The following is a 15,637-nucleotide window of genomic DNA, read 5'->3' on the forward strand; positions in this document are numbered from 1 at the left end:
GCTGGGACTCGCCAATGATAAGCAATTTATTTTCCTTTCACACCATATTGGATCACAGAGAAGAGTGATGTCATTATTTTATTATTTATAACTACTGGGACCTAGCCATCTGAGACTTGGCTGAGCTATCTGGATTTCAGACCATTTGTTTTCTGCTTTTATCATTAATCATTCCTCCAGCCAAACACTGAAGCTATGGAAATGCAGAGATCCCAAACTCCCAGCTGTTGTGAGCATGGAAGACTTACTGCCAAACAGCATGTTTGCTCGTGCAGCCTTTGGGCCAAAGATGGTGTAAACACTTATCACTGTACAGTCCTAGTGCTGCAAGGAACGTCGGGGGTCATCCAGGCCTCCCCCTCACTTCCCAGGTGAAGAGGGCAGCAGGATGTAGGGGGGAACCAAGAAAGCATGAGCCTTGGCCAGACTCCCCCATCTCTGAAAGGCATGACTTTGGTAAGCAATAAACACGCTCCCAGACTATTTCCTTATTTGCAGAACCCTCACCCTCTTCCTCATATCCATCATGGTACCTCCTTCCTCTTTTTTTTTTTTTTTTTTTGCAGTCCGCGGGCCTCTCACTGTTGTGGCCTCTCCCATTGCGGAGCGCAGGCTCAGCGGCCATGGCTCACGGGCCCAGCCGCTCCGTGGCACGTGGGATCCTCCCAGACCAGGGCACGAACCCGCGTCCCCTGCATCGGCAGGTGGACTCCCAACCACTGCGCCACCAGGGAAGCGCGGTACCTCCTTTCTGACAGGCGCACTGCCAGGATGGAGACGGTTACACCATACATCACTCTGTCAGAGGCTGGCTCAGCCGCTCAGCCTCCACAACACTGAGGCATCCTGCCACTGACATCCAAAGATGGCACGAGTCACTCACCTCAAAAGAGCAAGACGTTGATGGCCGCTGTAACACCACACTGCCAGCATGGCAGCCACTGCCACACGTCGCTACTGGGCACTTGAAACGCGGCTCCTCCAAACTGAGATGTGCTGTAAACGTAAAATACGCACTGGACTTGAAGTCAGATTTCTCGCCCATATTTTATGTTGATTGGACATGAAAGTGAGAATATTTTGGTCTATGAGGTTAAATAGAATACATATTATTAAAATTAATTGCACCTGTTTCATTTCACGTCTTTTAATGTGGCGGCTAGAAAACCTGAAATTGCACGTGTGGCTCCCACATTGTCTTCCCCTCAGATGGGTCTGTGCTAACTCCCTGCCTGGCCAGCCTCTGGGTCGTGGGGGATTTGCTCTGGGTTAGCAGTGCTCACTGCGAGGCAGCGGGCCAGGAGGAAGAGGCGGCTTGTCCAGAGAGCTGAGTGCCTGGCCTCAGTCTTACTGTTACTGGAATCTTTACATATCAGCAAGAACTCCATCTATAGCCTTTCTTGCCTTTTGTCCTTGAAACCTCTGCTGTCAATCTTCAGGCTTTCCACATGGTATCATTTAAAATGGGCATTCCCAAAGATATGTCTAATCCTAGGACCAATGACGTAACTGGTTCTTATGGGTTCAACTGTGTCCTCCCAAAAATTATATGGTCAAGTCCTAACGTCCAGTACTTATGCACGTGACCTTATTGGGAAACAGGGTCTTTGCAGATGTCATCACTTACAGTGAGGCCATGCTGGATTAGAGTGGACCTTAAATCCAATGCCTGGTGTCCTTGTAAGAAGAGGAGTTGCCAAGTAAAACAGAGACACACAGGAGAGGACTCCATGAGACCGAGACTGAAGTGACGCAAACAAGGGACTCCAAGTACTGGCGGCCACCGTCAGAAGCTGGACAAAGCAGTGAAGGCTTCTCTCCAGCGTCTCAGAGGGAGCCTGGCCCTGTCAACACCTTGATTTTAGACTCTGGCCTCCAGAACGGTGACAGGATGATTTTCTATTGTTTTAAGCCACCCAGTTTGTGGTATTTTGTGACAGCAGCCCTAGGAAATGAACATATTGACGGGAGAGGGACCCCCATGCAGAGCGAACGCGTTCTCCCATCTAATGAAGAGAGTTCTTTTTGCAGATTCATAACCAAATAACTGTTTTTTGAAAAAGTACACATTTTATTAGCAATTGTAAAACTTAACATCTAAAACAAAACATAAAGAATACATGATGTACAGTTCATTTATAAAAACACAATCTAGTGACTGAAACCTCATCAGTGGTTACCTGGGGCCAGGCGTGGACCACATGGAGATGGACCACTGAGGGCACCAGGAAACTCTGGGGGCTAATGGAAATGTTCTGCACTTGGAATCGGTGGCCAGCTCATGGGTCTGTAAGTGTTTCAAACTTCTTCAAATGGATGCAATTCCTTGTGTGTGTCACTCAAGTTGACAGAAAACAATTAAAGGATGGCATTATAATAAACCTAGATATTATTCCACAAATTTTAAGCCAATGGAATAATCTTTATCCAGATTTGGCATCAGCAAAGTTGAACAGTCACACCACTTCCACTGGTTCAGCTGCTCAAACTGGGTTCCATGCCGAGTTGTCATGCCCACAATGTATAAGAGATTTTATCATTTTTAATTTAAGGAAATATTTTTGTGCTGTAGACACAGTAAAAGGAATTAAAAGATTAATGTTAACAAAAAACACGTTTTTAACAATTGCATTCAGGTCAGAGTTTCATTTTTAGCATATTTATGGGTATCTTTTTTTTCACCCTTTAAATATGTCACACGACGCATTAAATGATTCCTGTAGATCACTTAACATTTCTTTTACACTTTCTAAGCATTTTTCCACATTTGATTTTCAGCCATCTGAAATAGCAGGTGGAAATACGCAATGCACACAAACCATCAAATGGAGGAGCCTTTGAAGTCTTGGCTACATAGGCCATATCTATTTAAGATACACTATGGAAAAGAATGAACCCCAATACTTCACCCAAAAACAACTGCTAAACATCAGAGGCTAATCGTAAATGTTCTTGGCATAGCAATAGATTAAGCAAATGATGTGAAAATATTTTAAATGTCATCGGAACTTGATAAAAATTCCATGACCCAAGAGAGTTTCCATTTTCTTGTACCTTGAGACTACGGCATCATCCATCATTAACGTAAAATCCCAGAAAGATTTTGCATCCTTTTGGCTAAAAAGTGACCACATACACAAAAGAGTTACCAGGTAGTGGGCGTGCCTTTGTTGTTGCCAAAAGAATTCTGACCCCTTTCAGACAGAAGAAAAGCTGTCAAAGATGGAAGCATTCTCAAGGGGTTCCACAAGGGCCTGGGGGCTAACTAACCATCGATACATATACGTCACCATAATCCAGGGATTCCGGCGAGCACGGAGTTAGAACTACTGTAAAGAGAGTCTTTGAACAAAATAGAAAACATCTGGACAAAAAGGGTACATTTGGTGACCATCAAGATCAATAATGATATTCTGTACACGCTTCTCTTTGTTTTTTCTTCCACACACCGCCCCCTTCACCTTGCAACTAGAGACTGGGAGAAGGTGGGGCTTAATTATTACTTGGCAATTGATAGAATGATGGTTTGCCCCATAAATTGTCAGAATTACAGACGATGCACGTCAACATGAAACTTTACCTACTCTATTGTCGTTCAAGTCCAATGCTCCGTAAAATGTATGTCAGCACGATAATACTGTAGTCAGAGTTTTAAGATAATTCAGACAAGGTTGAACTCTTTCAAGTAAAACTCTGTGTTAGTAATATCATACTGGGTTTTTAAGTGCATTAATTTTTCATTGGCCATGAAACCAGGACTAGTGAAATTCTCAACCCACCCCCGCCTACAGACCACGGGGCAGGAGTGGCCAACTCCTCCGCAGTTTGCTGACCTAAGTACATAGGACCAACCTAACCCAGCTTTGGCTCTGATAAACAGTTATTAACAGGCAGGTTACCCACTTCACTCTGCGAACCACACAGACTTTCCTTCAAAAGAGTAAGAGCCCTTTTCCAGGATTGTACCTCTGCTGATATTCATTTCACAGGACTCCTAAGCATGGCTATAGACATCCACCTGTCAGCTTAGAGAATCTGAAGGACAGACCTCTCTCAGTGACCTGCAGTTCTTCAGAATCTAAGCAAAAGGAAATTCTTGGGCTGAACAGAGCTGCTCTGATGCTTTTATCTTAACCCTTCACGGCAAGAAAATAACTCATGCTCAGCAGCACAATGACCCTCCCACGCGCAGAGGCTGCCCGACTCTCAGACACTGTATCGTTTCGGATACGTCTAATATCTTTCGAAATAAAAAACAAACAGGATCACAATCGAGATGGTGACAGAAAAGATCGTTGTTTCAGTTTTTGGTGGAGAGAAAAGTAAGCTCAGTCTTCTTTCTTTTATTCCCTCACTGTATGAAGAGTAACAGAACAGGGACCATTAAATGAAATTTCTCTGTCAAGGTCAATGTAGACATGAAACATGGTCAGGGAAGAGATTCAGCATCTATATGCTGGTGTTGTCCACATGTATGGAGCTCTTAATTCTCCCCTTCCCTCCTCCCAAACCTGCTCTTCCCTCCTTCTATCTTTTATCTCCTTTTGCTTTTATCCATCCTGTTAATGACCATCTACCTTGTTGCTCAGGCCAAGCCCCTTGAATAAACGTGATCTGAATCACAGTTACTACTATCAAATGTGGCATTTTCTTCCCATCATTAGGTCACTACCCTGAGGAAAAATAAAGGTGAACAGTAGTCTTGTCAGAAACTGGCTGGAAATGAAATATAATTAGGAAGAAACATGTGTTCCCTACTTTATTTAGGAAAACCAACCTCCTTGAAAAGCCGGAGGACACAAGCCAAAGGAGATTGTCCCTGGGGGGGTCACGTGCGAGAACAGAGGGAACCACCCCCCTTCCCCCCAGCCCCTCCTCGGGGCTAGATGTCATTTAAGAAGAGGGATCTCTCTGTTGAGGAATTGTCACAACAAGGCCAATTAGCCCGTGCCTGTCTTGCAGAGAAGCAGGATGCATCAATATAATTGTGAGCGAACAGTCTTACTGTTTTAAATGGAAAGCGAGTAGTTTCCAGGAATTCCTAATGTCCCATGGTGCTGCTTGTTAATTATGCACACCTGGCTAGTTCCACCTATAACTCACCCAGTGTGGTAGATTACCAACAAAAAAGATGGTTCCAGGGGCTTCCCCGGTGGCGCAGTGGTTGGGGGTCCGCCTGCCGATGCAGGGGACGCGGCTTCGTGCCCCGGTCTGGGAGGATCCCACATGCCGCGGAGCGGCTGGGCCCGTGAGCCATGGCCTCTGAGCCTGCGCGTGCGGAGCCTGTGCTCCGCAACGGGAGAGGCCACGACAGTGAGAGGCCCACATACAGCAAAAAATAAAAAAATTAAAAACTTAAAAAAAAAAGATGGTTCCAAACTTCCTGCTGACCGTGATCTCTGGCAGCAACACCACAAGGTTCTGGTATCCCTTCTTCACCCTCAACTGATGTGGGCTCGGGAGATGCAAACACGTCACGCAACAGACCCTAGCTAGGTCTTGTCACGGAACTGGGATGTTGCCGGGAGGGGCTGATTCAACAAGTATGTCTGGAGGGCTCACACGTGCTGGCCGTGATCCTCAGCCCTGGAGGCAGCAGTGAACAACACAATTAAATAGCTGCTACCCTCCCAGCAGCAACAGCAGCTCTGCTGGCACCTGCCACTCATCATTAGCAATGCGACTAAGCCGGTTTCTTTTATTTATTTATTATTAATTTGTTTATTTATTTATTTTTGGCTGCGTTGGGTCTTCGTTGCTGCCCGCGGGCTTTCTCTGGTTGCGGTGAGCAGGGGCAACTCTTCCTTGGGGTGCGCGGGCTTCTCCTTGTTGTGGCTTCTCTTGTTGCAGAGCACGGGCTCTAGGCGCATGGGCTTCAGTGGTTGTGTCACGCGGGCTCTGGAATGCAGACTTAGTAGCTGTGGCGCACGGGCGTAGCTGCTCCGCGGCCTGTGGCATCTTCCCGGACCAGGGCTCGAACCCGTGTCCCCTGCGTTGGCAGGCGGATTCTTAACCACTGCACCACCAGGGAAGCTCCTAAGCCGGTTTCTTATCCCCACTCAGACGCAGAGAGCTTAGGTGGCATGCCAAACTGGCCAGGAGTGGTTGAACCTGAAGAAAATGGCAAACCTGTCGTCTGTCAGAGCCTCTGCCCTTTGCTCACGACCCCCGCCCTCTAGGTAAAGAGCAGCGCGGCACTTTCCCCAGGGCAGCCGACAGCAGCGGAGCCATAAAAAGCTTTAGCTGAGGTCGAAGGGAAGCGCTAGATTGTAAAACCAGGAAGGGGTCCCAGTCATCCGAGCCCAGGAGGATTGAAACAGACACGGAGTGGGTGCGGTGGGCCCGGCGGGGAGACCACCGAGCCAGGAGGAGGGGCTCCGCGTGGGCGCCCCGCAGCCAAGGCCAGACCCCGATGAAGTCGAACGGACACGCGGTGCCTGCAGTGGGTTACAGTTATGCCAAGAGCGAAAGCAGGTGCCTAACTCATCCCCTGGAAACCAAACTACATGCAAATGACTTCTATAATCTTACAGATGAAACCCCCCTCCACACCCAAGGCTCCCCACCAGGTGCTGAATTAACTTGAACACTTTGAAACCTGCAAAAGTGCCTGGTGATTCAAATCCGACTCCCCGTAATACAATTCTCATTTCGCCTTATATCCTGGCATTCTTTAATTCAGAAGTTTGAGTGAATGGGCCATTTCCCACATAAACATTAATATTCAGTTACATTACTCAGTAGCCGTAAAGTGAAACAGAGGACCTTCACATTTTGTGGTTGTGAGACAAAGTTACTGATTTCGTACGTAAAATTCAAATTTTAAAAGTGTACCTTTTGGTCTTGGTATTGTAATGTGGAAAACGTTTAGAAAGTATTCGCACTTCTAAACAAGTGTAGCCAGGTGTTTTACAAATAAAAATTGTGTCAGTTGAACCATTTTTCAAAAGTTAATGGACTCTTCTGTGAAATGCTATATTTGAAAAAAGTGTTTACCTTACAGCCTCTCCTTCAATCACTTTTCCTTTGATTAACTTTGCTCACAGCAAACACGGCAGGGGTAGGTCTCAAAAGATAAATAGGTCTGCGTATTCTGCTTTCCCTCTGCTCTCTCATCTGCACCAGGGCAGCTGCCACAGACTCCGAGAAACCAGGAGTTCAGATCGAAGACCTCAGGAGGGGATGCTCCTAGCCACCCACACCGTGAGGACCAGAGAGGGGGAGGCAGGTGGAGGAGGACACGGTCTTCAGATTTGAAAGAAGTTTCTTCCACCTCAGAGCTGAAAGGACTTAGCCTGTGCTGTTCTCATCTAAGCAGGGTCCAATTTCAGTGTCCATGGGTGACCCCGGTCAACCTCCTCAACAGAGGGGGACCTGTACACATGAGGGGACCACAGCCCCCAACAGGGCCGAGTGGTAATTCCCCGACGAGCCAGCGCATGGGGAACTCAGGGCTCTCTTTTTATCCCGTGCACACAAAGTGCGTCTACAAAGGAGGTTTGGAGTCATTACTTTCATCTTCCATGTGTGACCGTGATTTTTCTCTATCTAGAATTCAAAGGGATTCTTAAAAAGCACAATGTAGGAATCCCTACTGACTTCCTCAGATGTCACAGAATTTCTGGATCCTTGTCACTGACCCTAGACGACCGCCTTGCACAGCCCACCCGGGAATCACTTCCTGCAGCTGCCACACCATAGCAACAACAGGGACCCTGCCAGGTTTACTGGCATTTCCAGCTTACTGGCACCAAGCACCTCAACAGGATCCAGTTCAAACCCCATCCCACGATGAACCCGTGTGGACACAGCCCTTCCTGTGCCCTACGAGGCCACGCTCAAGAGAACAGACAGAGCTGGACGGCACCTGAGCTTCTGTGACTCTGGAAGAAGCACAGGCCCTGGGCACAGCGGATACCCCCTGGGTACCAGGTATTTATCATTCTGTGTGTAATGTACCGCCTTCGTCTTGCATGTAAATCCAGGGTTGTTTGGTGCCTGCCTTTGTTAACAGATTTACTAATCTGCAGAAGAAACTTAGAGAAAAATAACCTCTTCATTTTTCAAGCGAGGAAGTGTTGGCTCACAGACTTCAATTGGGTGAGGAAGGTTTAAGGGTTCAGAACAGGCCTCTCCAAGATGTGTCCCTCTGGCATGAGGGTTATTTTGACTTAAAGGCAATCAAGACCTGCAGGTTCAAGAGAAACTACTGCCCCTCCCTCAACTACCTAGAAGAATTTATATTGGGGATATTTTCCCAGAAAAGAGTTACTACTGGAGAGAAATTCTGTCCACGTGGCCCCAGCTGTGTGGCAGGACAAGCTCCAATGACCCGACTTCTGCTCTTCTGCTCACTGTGCTGTGAACGAGCCTCCTGACCTGGCAGCCCCAGGCCCCATCCCAGTCCTTAGCTCAGGATGGTATGTGGACCCCATTTGACCTTAATGTCTCAGACCCTCTCGTGGATGTGAGGTTCCCGTCTGTAAGAAATTAAATTTGATTTCTCCTGTTAATCTGTCCCATGGTGGGTAATCTACAGCCTTCCTTCACCACGACCGCAGCTCATCTTCCCCTGCAGGGGCCGCCATGAGGAATGGCACTCAAGGGCCTCGGAAGACCAACCCAAAGAATCTGTCTACTACCTGAGTCAGCTGACAAGGGGCCGGGGGTTATCTGCCGGCGAGAATGGATATTCTTGGATTACCTGCTACATATAGTTGGATGTAGCCTCTGCCCACAGGACTCTGACCTCATGAAAATGCAAAACACAAGCCAAGTAGCACTCTGGACTGCTCTCAGCAATGTTGTTTCTGGCTGAGCTGAGGCAACCCTGTTGGCATTAAAACGAGAGCAGCGTAACACATCCCCTCACTGGACGTTAGGAACGCAGTGAACATCCAAAGGAAGAAAGAGAAGGGGGCAAATGGACGTAAATGACCTACTTTGCACCACTGCTGGCACCTTGAGAGCAAATGTTTTTAAAATCTTTTCCATTAGCAAAACTAGGCACGTGTGCAGAGCAGCTCACAGGCTGGACGTATATGCAGACTTCTATCTTTGACTTTCTAATCTGACATTTCTAAGGGTCTCAAAAGATTAACGATTTGTATGCTGTGATATTTCAGAATATGAACAATAATAAAGGGCTGGTTTGCCACTACCAGGGAAATCCTGTTCGCTTCTTGCTTGCTGCAGTTTGACTACAGTGTTCATGGAAATACGGTATGAAGCTCGATACCACAAGACAGCCTCAGAGCCATCAATACTTGAGTAAGCCAGGGAGACCCATAATTCCAAATTCCATCTAGAAGATCTTGGGAGCTGTTCCGGTAAGTTATTTCCTCTAGAAGTAGTCTTAGCCTGCCTCTCTGGAGCCTTCTGAAATTCCTGCACTAAGGTAGAAAAGGTTAAATGGAATGACGGGATTTACGGTCTCCTGCCGTTCAGTCTTGGTGCTGATCTATACAGCAAGCGGGGTCTGAGAAATTTCTCCAGAGATGTTAGCCAGCCAGCCAGGGCCAGCCCCTCCTCCTGCTGTCAATGATTGTTTGTATTAACAACTAACACCACTGGTGTCAAATGGCAGATTGAAAGTCAGAATTAGCAATCTTAGGCGGTAAACTAGATAGAAAAAAAAGTCACCTAAAATTAGAATTAACTCACATTCCTGTAAGCGGGGGCGGGCTTACCTGCGGCCCTGGCCGAGAACAAACCCACGGAAAATCAGCAGATCAGACCACATGGAGGTCCAGTCCTGCAGGGTCCGGCACAGCCCAGCGGCTGCTCTCCTGCCCGACACCCTTTCCACCAGGGAAGCCCACCTCACATTCTGCCCTGTGTCCTCAAACCCCTCAAAGAGGCACACCTGAGTGCCATGAAGGTGCGTGCTGTGCACCTGCGACATCAGAGAGGGATGTCCCCCGGAGCAGGGGGACCTGAGCTTCACAAGCATTTAGGTGGTTAGTTTGCCGCATCCTTTCTCTCAGAGAGCACGAAGCAATGGATCCTGCCCCAGGAAAGGGTGCCAGAGGCCCGTTTCCTTGCTGTGCTCTGGTCTGCTGAAAGAATCACACAATGACATCTTGTGTTTAAAAAAAAAGGGGGGGGGGATGAAAACATGCCCCAAATCAGTGATGCATGAAAAATTCTAAGTTTTCACTGGTCAGATTTTTTTTAATAAAAATAAAAGGAATTGCATTTAGGTGCTGCAGTTTTCCAGCGAGCTCACCAGCATATGTGCCCCAGGGAGGTGGGTGTCCCCTGATTCTTCTTCCATTGCAATCTGGAATTTGCCCATTATGCAGAGTTCCAGAAATACATCAGAATATGTCACTCGAGGATTAAGAAAAAAAATTAAGCTCGCCGATTTTCAAATTCTTAAAATTTTGAATATCCTATGTGTATTTTTTCAGGAAAGAACTCAGCTTCATTGGCATGTGACCTTGTTTTCCCACTGAGAAATACGAGATGCAAACTTTATTCAAACTAATGTCTGTTGGTGTCACCAATGAACAATGCCAACAACACACTACACCTAACTTTTTAAAAATTCTCTGGGTAGACGATTCTAAACCTCGAAGTTCACAGTTAAGTCTCGTATTCATTTATAAGCATTTTATTTTAGCATTGTTTTAATTTTTTTAATACCATTATTTTTTTATTTTAGCATTTAAAGTGCAGAATTTGAGGGACAAACACAACATCCAATGAGTCCATGATGTACAGTTAAAGCTGGGCCTTCCCTGAGTTTTCTTTTCAATTGTTTAGTTGAGTTACAAGCAGTGACTTATACTAGATACACCTTATAAATAATAAGCAGGGATACTGCTTAAAAGAAATCCATCATCTTGGTGGTAGGCAGCATTCTTCCAACCAAGATGCCATTTCTGGATACAACTTTTGCCCACCTGTTCGAATTGATTGCCACATCACTAATACTTCATGAAATGACAAGGTGCCCCTTTGGACAGCCCCAGAAGGGCTGCAGGAAATGGCCAGGGAGCCAACTAAAGGGAGCTGCCTATTTCAGAATGAGGGAAGATGGGCCACTTCTCTACCCTAACCAGACACATCCGAGATCCAGGAAGCAAGCAGAAGCTTGAAGCCAGGGTCACCTACACAACGTCTGTGCTTCAAACTCATGCATTTTCCACAGATAAGAGCCCCAGCATTCACCCACGGTCTCCAGTACTCTTGATCTGCACTGCACACAAAACATGTTTTGTTACCTTCTTTCTAATCCATAGTGGAGTAAACATTTCTCAAATTTTTCTAAATTTTGGTTATTGTCTGTTCAAAATCATTTGTAAGCTTTGATCAGATTATCCAACAAATAGAGCCAAATAAAGCCTTCAATCTTATTTTATACAACTGCAACTATATTTTATAGAATTGCAAGTTTGCAATTTTGGGGGGAAAAGCTTAAAACCAGCAGGGCATTGAAATGTATCCTAAAAAAAAGCAAAGGACGGGACTTCCCTGGCGGTCCAGTGGTTAAGACTCCACACTTCCAATGCAGGGGGCACAGGTTTGATAAGATCCCTGGTCAGGGAACTAAGATCCCACAGGCCATGCCACGCTGCACAGCCAAAAAAAAAGAAAAAAAAAACAAGAAAAAGCAAAGGAGGCATTCAACATATTGAATGATGAGAGTTCAAGTGGACGACTTGATTTGGAAATTCTATAATTTTGCCTGGAAGTATCTCAACTGGTAGGAAGTTTATGAAGAACCTATTTTTAATTGGATTAATTTGTATTTTTATCACAATAACATAAAATTAAGAGCCTCTGTGATTTTGCAGCATATAAATTTAACAAAACGTTAAAAGAATCATCAATAGAAACAACGCTTTGCTGAGTTGTTTTGTAAAAATACTTGTCAACAAAAGACATCCTGAGTGGAAGCAACAGACAATAACTACAAAAATATTTGCCTGAAATATTTACAATTTTAATATTTTTAAAATAGCATTGAGAAATTTCACCTTAGCAAAACTTGCTATGAGATTACCAGGTCCCTCAGCACCTCTAGAGACAGTATTTTCTGAATTAAAAATATAACAGTACATAGAGAAGATTAAATTGGAGCTGTCAGAAATTTCAAATTTATTAACCACAAAATATTACTTTGAAGAATATTAAAGGAAATTTTGTAAGAAATTTACAATAATTACACCATATTAAAAGCAGATATTTTTTGAAAAATTCCAGGGACATGGTATTAAATAAGTATAATTTTAGGAATGCAATTAACACACATGAATATGTACCAATATGGGGATTTATTGAATCAAGGTGTTTAAGAGAATCTCTGTCCAAGTAGTAGCTGAACACTAAACTCAACAAACTCCAAGGTGGATAAACTCAAAGAGTTATGCACCTAGACACATCATAATTGAACTATCAAAAGCCAAAGGCAAAGAGAGAATCTTAAAAGTGTAAGAAAAAAGCAACTCCTCATGTACAAAGTAAACGGTGCTACCTCAATGGAATCAGAAATAGTTTCTTTTGCCATATTTTTTTCCTGTAAAAGGGAAATATGTTTGCACTGTTCATTTTCCTTCTGGTTTCCACTACTCAGTTCAGAAGGCTCAGTAGACATTCTTTTTTTTTTTTTAACATCTTTATTGGAGTATAATTGCTTTACAATGGTGTGTTAGTTTCTGCTTTATAACAAAGTGAATCAGTTATACATACACATATGTTCCCATATCTCTCCCTCCCTCCCACGCTCCCATCCCACCCCTTTAGGTGGTCACAAAGCACCTAGCTGATCTCCCTGTGCTATGCGGCTGCTTCCCACTAGCTATCTATTTTACGTTTGATAGTTTATATATGTCCATGCCACTCTCTCACTTTGTCACAGCTTACCCTTCCCCCTCCCCATATCCTCAAGTCCATTCTCTAGTAGGTCTGTGTCTTTATTCCCGTCTTACCCCTAGGTTCTTCATGACCTTTTTTTTTTTTTTCCTTAGATTCCATATATATGTGCTAGCATACGATATTTGTTTTTCTCTTTCTGACTTACTTCACTCTGTATGAAGTAATTTGCAGTGAGGTGGTGCAGGTCCATGCACCTCACTACAAATAACTCAGTTTCATTTATTTTTATGGCTGAGTAATATTCCGTTGTATATACGTGCCACACCTTCTTTATCCATTCATCCGATGATGGACACTTAGGTTGCTTCCATCTCCTGGCTATTGTAAATAGAGCTGCAATGAACATTTTGGTACATGACTCTTTTTGAATTATGGTTTTCTCAGGGTATTTCTTAAACTCTCCTCTTTTGCTTACTTTCTCACTTTTTCTTGTATACCCCAAGAGGTTCTGACACACTGTCATGCAGACAACCTCTAAAGCATTCTAAGCATAAATACAAGAAGTTGACACTGTCGAACCTGCTGCCAATGATTGTAACTATTTTATCAATATTTATTACAGAAAATATGTTTACATTCTTAACACGAACATGCCCAGTATCTTGGAGATGAAGATATTTAAGTCGCTAATTGTGAAAATTTAACCTTGTTGATAGCACATGATCTTTTTCACCAAAATGCAAAGGTAAACAGCCTACGACTTCTTTAAATATGACCAAAATGCAAACAAAATACATATAACAGCTATATGTGTACTCAGCAAAACAATCCCCAAACTCTGAACAGAGTGATTTGAAAGCATACATTATTTGCTAACATTAAAATCTCTGCTAAAGAAAACTGTTAAATCTTTGCACTTAGCCACGTGGGTATTTTCTCATAAATATAAGCACATAGAATTTAAAATCCATTTCCCAGGTGGCCTTGGTTTTTTTTTCTTTTCGTTTGGATCTAATCGTTCATTAGGTAACATATTTTCATACTTTGAACCTCACACACAAGAGGTTCTAGGTACCTCTTTGTGAGAACTTCCAAGTTGCATAAAAATAAAACCATACCTTCCAATACACATTCCAAGAAAAAAAAGTCATTAGGGGAAACGTGCACAGGTTATTCCAAACCCTTCTGGTTTTCTGAACAATCTTTGTGTGACTTAATTATAAAGAACCACATTTCACTCTTTCAAATGTTTACTAAAAAGAAATATCACCAAGAAAAGGAATCAGAACAATATGGAATCCACTGGAAAACCCTCATCTTTAGCTTTTGAGGAGACCCTAGTGCTTGGGGCCTCGGCTTCACCCCACACGTGATTTTCTTGCTGTTAAACTGTCCCTATGTGAGATGGAAGCACCAGGATGGAAGAAAGATTGACTTCAAGGGGATATAAGGGTGACTTTTTAAATTTATCGATTTCCACTCCCAGGCCATCTGAAAAACATAAAAAAGCCGGTTGGAGGAAAAACTTCCTAAAAGCTGTGATCTGGCCGCATCCTACTCCCAGTTCTCACAAGAGCTGGTATTTCTGTAAAGTCTGGATTCCGGGCGATTTTCTGGGCCACAATCTCTGTCATGTTGAGAGTCCAGGATCTACAGTATTAGATAAAAACTAATCACAACGCTTCCAGGCAGCAGTCTGCTGCCAGGAAGGCACTGATGCAGAAAACAACCTTGAAAATTTATTTTGAAATGATGTTGAAATTAGTTCAGGGTTAGTGATCACCTCATTTCAGTTGATCTGAAGAGGCCCCTTTCTGTCCCACCTGCCCCTTCTCCGCTCCCAACCCCCAGCCCCTCTCCTTAAATGTGCTGAGATGCTTTGGCATTGCTTGAATCTGAAGTTTTTTGTTTGACTAATACTGAATCAACCCCTAAGGGAGTGATTCAGTATTACCTACTGATACGTAATCCATCCCCCAGAAACCAGATGACTCTAAAATTAGGCCCCAAATGTGGGTATCATCTAGATGCAATATTTTAAATGAAGCAGTATTTATGTATCCATTAAAATAAAAAGAATCTATCTTACACCAGAATATTACTACGACTTTTAGAGAGTTTAATTTCATTTGTCACCCAATAATTCCATACTAAGGCAGATTAAGTATTTTAGTGGATTTGGAACTAAAAAAGTAAATTTGAAAGGAAGAAAGAAAAGCATGAGTCCAAGTCCTGCCCTGTTATCTATAAGCCGCAGGTCACATGTGCCTTTGGGCCTCCTAACTAACCCCTATGGTGACCTCATGGTACAATGTCTGCTGTAAACACCGTGATCTCTGGATTTGCTCCCATCTCTAATATTACACTTCTCGTTTTACAGAAGACACCATATCCAGTGAATGCTCAAGACTGTTGGGTCAATAAAGGGTGACATCTGGACTAGACCGGAGGTTCTTACCCAGAATCCATCCTTTTCCCACAATAACACGCACCAGACACTGGAACAGAGGGCTCAGGCAGAAAGAATGAGAAATGCAGTTCTAAATTCCTTTTCACGCACCAAAACATGTAAGAACGGAGCCAGATCAAAATTGATGGGTTCTCCCCCAGAAATGTATTAATTAACTGAAAAAAGTCTAAAGACAAGATGGAGACGGTTTCCATTGGATTACAATGTCCTCCGTAAGGTGTAACAAATGCTACGGTCACGTCTAACTAAAATCAAGAAACCATAAATATGGTGAAATAATAGCGTTCCTTCCTCCTTCCACATATGCCAACACTGTATTACTAATTAGCAGATGGTGAAGAACGG

General features: G+C 44.0%; 1 long non-coding RNA gene across 1 annotated transcript in view; it reads right to left on the bottom strand.

Annotated features, from left to right (window-relative positions):
• Positions 1-889: 889 nt before the first annotated feature.
• Positions 890-15,637, bottom strand: part of LOC307196601 — a 62,082-nt gene continuing 47,334 nt past the window's right edge. The window contains exon 3 of the long non-coding RNA XR_013831182.1: positions 890-996. This is a non-coding gene — a long non-coding RNA (uncharacterized lncRNA). The remainder of the gene's footprint in view (positions 997-15,637) is intronic.

Source organism: Stenella coeruleoalba (genome assembly GCF_951394435.1).
Source record: "Stenella coeruleoalba genome assembly, chromosome: 13".
Classification (NCBI taxonomy): Eukaryota; Metazoa; Chordata; class Mammalia; order Artiodactyla; family Delphinidae; genus Stenella; species Stenella coeruleoalba.